The sequence below is a fragment of the Neoarius graeffei genome, chromosome 4 (genome assembly GCF_027579695.1).
Source record: "Neoarius graeffei isolate fNeoGra1 chromosome 4, fNeoGra1.pri, whole genome shotgun sequence".
NCBI classification, from domain to species: domain Eukaryota; kingdom Metazoa; phylum Chordata; class Actinopteri; order Siluriformes; family Ariidae; genus Neoarius; species Neoarius graeffei.
The window spans coordinates 31,584,178-31,590,152 of record NC_083572.1 but is presented as its reverse complement, the minus strand read 5'-3'; the positions used below and the strand labels follow the sequence as shown (position 1 = coordinate 31,590,152).

The 5,975-nt window shown below is 42.9% G+C and overlaps 1 long non-coding RNA gene across 1 annotated transcript; it reads left to right on the top strand.

Moving 5' to 3' along the window:
• Positions 1 to 4,415: 4,415 nt before the first annotated feature.
• LOC132884349 (uncharacterized) lies at positions 4,416 to 5,710 on the top strand. The gene is made up of 2 exons (XR_009654444.1): positions 4,416 to 4,628; positions 4,980 to 5,710. It is a non-coding gene; the product is annotated as an uncharacterized LOC132884349 (long non-coding RNA).
• The last annotated feature ends 265 nt before the right edge of the window (positions 5,711 to 5,975 follow it).

The following is a 5,975-nucleotide window of genomic DNA, read 5'->3' as shown; positions in this document are numbered from 1 at the left end:
CAAACTTGAAGAGTGCGCTTTTTTTTTTTTTGTTTACGTATTACGTAGATTTGCTTATTACGTGTCAGTTTGCGCATGCGGGACACTTTTGGGTTGTTTTCCGTTCATATTGGAGATCGCATACAAGTCTCATATAATTGGTAATGTGAACGGCCTAACAAAAAAATCGGATTTCACAACAAATTGGATATGGGTCGTTTCAGGTTGCAGTCTGAACGTAGTGTAACTTTACAAGATATCACCCACACACGTTCAAAGGTTATGACATCTTTATTGGTGATTTTTGAACTACTCTTTTTAAATTTATATAGTTCACTTTAGTTTCTGTCTCATTATTAGATTGTCAACACCCATAATGTCTCAGGAAACTGAGGCGTGTGCCAACTGATTATTAAATATCACTAGTAAAATTTATCAGTTTAATAAAAATATATAATTTCTCAATCACATATCTCTCCTTTAGGACCACAAAGACACAAATTCTAAGCTCCATTATTATTTTTGAGGGTGAAAATACCCGGGGACTATAGCCCGAGTGAGAGGGCCTAAAGATGCCACTGCATTAGCTACAGGGACTCAATATGCCATGCCACCCTTGCCGCGGCTAACAGCACTTTCACTTTGGCGTTTTTTACTCGCCTCTGTATTACTGACACTGTCCGATGTGCTTGGGGACAGTAGGGGCTCTGAGTGTGCCTCCCCTGTGGCTGTTTCGGCCAAATCATCTTCAGTGCTTGAAGAAGCCTCCCCCCCCCAAAAAAAACAACAACAATCAATCTTCAGCCTAGACTATGACATTGTTTGGTTCATGCATAGATAATTGTAACACCACACCAGGCCGATTAAGACACAGTGCGATTGTTCAAAAGCTTGGCGTCTATTTGGTCATTATGTGTAGTCAATTTTTATTGGTCACAAGCACGTGCTCATTGTTTACACCGTCTCAGACTCAAGATCACGTGATCTGATATGGGTAAACATAAATCTAAAATGGCAGTTGCTAATAGCTTTACTCATGCATCCACAAAGTGATACAATTTGGACAAAAAAATCCTTGATAAAGTGACGTGTTCACTATGGTAAATCACCTTTCAAAGTATGGTAAACAAAGGTTTTAATGCTATGGACCCTTTTCACGTGACGTCACGACAAACGCGGCAGCCATTTTGGGCATGTACTACCAGTAGTTTACCACAGCCAACATTGAGGAACGGCAGCAAAGAAAGTTTTTACTTTCAGCAAGACTTCCATCATGCCACTATACTGTTGTGCACCTGGATGTAGTAACCATCAACAAACAAGGCAAGGGTTATCATTTTATCGGATCCCGACGGAGAAGATGGATAGCGGCCATTAACAGATTGGCAGCCCTCGGCATACCAACGCTTGTGTAGTGACCACTTTGTTGGAGGTAAGACGAATAAAATTAGCCAGAAAAGGCATTACATTGCTGTTAACATTCTGTGGCGGCGAGTGTGTAACCAAATAGGTTAAAATAACCCATTGTAACCTCTTTGTTCTTCTGTAGTAGCTATTGTTGACTAGCTAATGTCAACATAGTAGCTGGTACGTTACTGTAGCAATGTTTACGTTCAGTCATTTGGATGACTGTTAAAACCTTTCAGTCTCAAGTTTTTCCTTTACTGTATTTACTAGTTTACTATAATTATGATCCAGCAGCTATTTACACCAGATCCAGTATAAATAGCTGCCGGAGCCAACGTCCGAGGTTCCGGAGCGCGCTCTGGCTTGCTCCCCTTCAAATTAAGCAGCGCGCGCCGGCTTGCTCCCGGAGTGCTCCGGCCGAGGTTCCCCTCAAATTAAGCAGCGCGCGCCGGCTTGCTCCCGGAGTGCTCCAGCCGAGGTTCCCCTCAAATTAAGCCGGAGCACGCTCCGTAACCTCGGCCGGAGCACTCCGGGAGCAAGCCGGCGCGCGCTGCTTAATTTGAGGGGAACCTCGGCCGGAGCACTCCTGGAGCAAGCCGGAGCGCGCTGCTTAATTTGAGGGGAACCTCGGCCGGAGCACTCCTGGAGCAAGCTGGAGCGCGCTCCGGAACCTCGGACGTTGGCGTGTATGTGTATGGCGATGGGTTTTTAACGACATAGGTATACAGATCATGTGGGCCGAAGTCAGGTAAAGACGAGGGCTTCGTGTACTTCCGTACGTCAGTGAACAATCCTGGTGGAAGCAGGTAAACGTCGTTCTCTAAGCCTGCTAACCTCAATTTTTGCAAATACCTCTCCCTCTGCTCACCCTGTAAATGCCCTACGTCGCTGGATAGTGAAGGTGTTTTCTGCATCTCGCTCCTTTTTCTTTTATGTTTTTCGTTTGTCGCCTTCCTCGCATTCAAACTGATTCGAGCCAAAGTCCACTACATGTCCAAAATGGCGGTCGCGTTTACGAAGGTCACGTGACTGAAAAGGGTCTATAGCACACAACTACCAACGAATACAAATTCGTTTGTAAATTTAATAATATCTTGCCTCCTGAAGTCTTTTGTTGCTCAGAAAAGAATGAAATGATCGACTATTATCAGTTGAATTTTTATCACAGCCATAAAGTGCGCAATAATGTCTCATTTTGAGCTGTATCTCAGACTTTCAAGTTCACAAATACATGTAATCCATAACACGTGAGATACGTCGTCGTTTGTTTACCCATTTCAAACCACGTGACCACAGCACTCCAGCGGAGCCGAGGTCATCTACTATGGGAAGATTCTTCACTTGCGGGAGATCTCTTCAGTGGGGCTGGATTTCAGCAAACGTAGAGATTTGTGGTGGGATTTCTAGAAAAGATGACTTATGATAAAGATGACAAATACATTCGTCACTTGCTAGTAATTTTCTCTTCGTCATTGATGGATTATATTTATCAATGACGAGCACCAGCCGGAACCCTGCGAAAGGCATAGCTAATTTCATGTGCCTTAAGATCAGAGGCGTTGCCAGGATGTCATGCTTGGGTGGGCATTTGGTTTATTTGGGGGGGGCAACAAATTACATTTCTTATTGTAGTGTATGTGTATGTATGTGTGTATAAGTCCCCCATTTTCATGATCAGACGTGTTTCCCATGATTAATAGCGCATTCAGACGGGTATGAGCAAATTAATAGGACAAAGATTTCCTAAATGATAGTTGCTGGTGATTGGTTGAAGCAAAGTGGATTTAAATAACATAATGGTGGGAAATCTGCACTGCTTGGAAGAGGTTTTGTTTATTGCTCTTGTGACATTTGCTACTTTTTATCATTGTCCTCACCATCATCATCTGCTTGACCCCAGGGAGTTGGGTAGCCCCACTGGGCTCTGAATCTGCTACAAATCCAGTAATGCAATTTGAACTATAAGATGTTTTGATTGAACTAGGTTTTGATTCCAGTAATTATCACCTACTAATGCTTCCAATTTCACAAATGGCCATTTTTAGTTCTTTACAAGAACAAAAATCTTTTGAAACTCTATTTTGCGTAATAATTTGGAACAGTCCATTTTTCTCATCTCATTATCTCTAGCCGCTTTATCCTGTTCTACAGGGTCGCAGGCAAGCTGGAGCCTATCCCAGCTGACTACGGGCGAAAGGCGGGGTACACCCTGGACAAGTCGCCAGGTCATCACAGAGCTGACACATAGACACAGACAACCATTCACACTCACATTCACACCTACGGTCAATTTAGAGTCACCAGTTAACCTAACCTGCATGTCTTTGGACTGTGGGGGAAACCGGAGCACCCGGAGGAAACCCACGCGGACACGGGGAGAACATGCAAACTCCACACAGAAAGGCCCTCGCCGGCCCCGGGGCTCGAACCCAGGACCTTCTTGCTGTGAGGCGACAGTCCATTTTTATTTTTTTTAATTAAAAAAAATACAGTTAGCATTGGAAGGTTCGTTCAAAAACAGTTGATTTGTACACTGACGGTTGATGACTTGAAAATTAGGACGATTGTCATTTCTATTGACTTCAGGAAAATCAGTGAAAAAAGTCATTTGCATAATAATTTGGAATGTAGTATAAGTTGAGATCCATCCTCGCACAAACATTCAGAGGGTCAAACATGAAAAAAACAGACACATGAAAAAAGGTTGGGCTTCATTATGCACCATATCTGCATCTAGTGATAAAAGGAAAGGACCTGTCATTACATGGACTTGTGTGATTAATAGAAGCAATGGAACATTTTTATATCAATATTTTTTCCCTTTTTTATGAATACAAACAGAACTTATAGGCTGCAATATAGGTGTATTAAAGAACTATACCTACTAGAGAACAAGAATAGTGGAAAATTGCTCTCAGTCTAGTTAGATAAGTGATCAGTTTCTAGTGTATAACCTGGAATAGCTACAGTATTAGTCTGCGGTTAGATTTGGAAAATTCTAAAACAAATTCATTCATATCCAAATTCTTTGTTATTTGTTTTTCATGTGCCAGAATGACTAAATGTGTCTTCCTTGAATGCAGCATTGTTCTTCGGAGAGGTGTGAGAATGCGAGTCAGAGTAGAAAAAGAGCTTTCACATGCAGCTGATGACACACCAATGATGAGTGCGGTGACATACAGTTTATGCAGCATGGGGAAGGCCTCCTTGTACTGCTGGATGCATTTGCACACTTCAGAGAGGTTAGCATCTGTGCTTAGATTATTGACTAACTGTTTTTGCCACAGCAATTTCATTTTGTAAGCCCACATCATTAAGTTCCTGGCCTGCAAGCACTTGAAGTGGCTGTAGGAGAGAGGGGTCAAGAAAAGACACAGATTTGGGCAGGAGGAATGATGTCGCCTTCATTAAGTCAACATTTTTTTGACAGAACCTTGTCTCCATTTCCACGATAGCTCTGTCAAGAATGTTGTACATAGCCCTTTGAAATGCCTGATTAGGAGCACTTGCTAGGTTGTTGGAGTCACCATGCCCTATACTTGACAAAATAATGCTACCATCAAGCTGGGAGTTAACTGTCCGTCTCCTTTTAGGTGGATTAGGAGTGCTTCCACAGTGAGAGAAATGCTCCTCCCAGAAGGAGTCGCAACGTAACTCCTTCAGTGTACTCAGTGAGGCTGCCACCACCTCTCCTGCAGTGCATAAATCTACTGTTTGTGACTGGAGAATTGAATTGGCTGGCTTCAGCGCACCAAGCACACGAAGGAGAAATCTACCAGTGTCAAAGAAGTTCAGGCAGTTCAGCTGGGTCAGAAGACCACACGCTTCTGTACAGAGGTCAAAAGGAGCAGTGTTATCATCTGCTACCTCAGACAGAAGCTGCCTGATGGCATCCTCATTGTCAACAATTGATTTTGTGACATCATGATGACTGGTCCATCGGATTTCAAGGAGTCTTTTCAGTGTGGGGGTGTCATATCTATGTACAACATAATGTCTGTGACAAAATGTGTTCATTGCACCAGACCAGTCAAAGAACTTCTTTGCTAGAGGCTCAGACTGCATTGCATGTACCACTGCCAGATGTAGTTGGTGATTGTAACAGTGGACATATGGGATGTCTTTGCCAACTTTGCTCTGTAGCAAGGCCTGGACACCACCCCTCACTCCTGACATAACAGAAGCACCATCATAGCATTGGGAGACCAAATTATTTGCACTGTAACCCAGATCAGACAAATGTGAAAGGATTTGATTGCACATATATTCAGCATTAAGCTGGTCCAATTCAACTAAGCCAATTAAATGTTCCTCTGGAATGGAATTCTGGACAAATCGAATTATTATTGACAGGTTCTCAATGTTACAGCGGTCCCTGGTGCCATCACACTTGATGCTCATGCCAGGGGTGTCAGCCTCATCATATTTCCTTTTGATTTCTTTTAGAACCATTTTTGCCAGAGTTTCAATTATCTCGTTTTGGATGGTGTTAGACGTGTATTTAGCATTTTCGGGGATGCATTTTGCGATATCCTTCAGTTTTTGATCTTTGAGGAGTGTATACTCGAACAGCCGGATTAAAAGCCCTT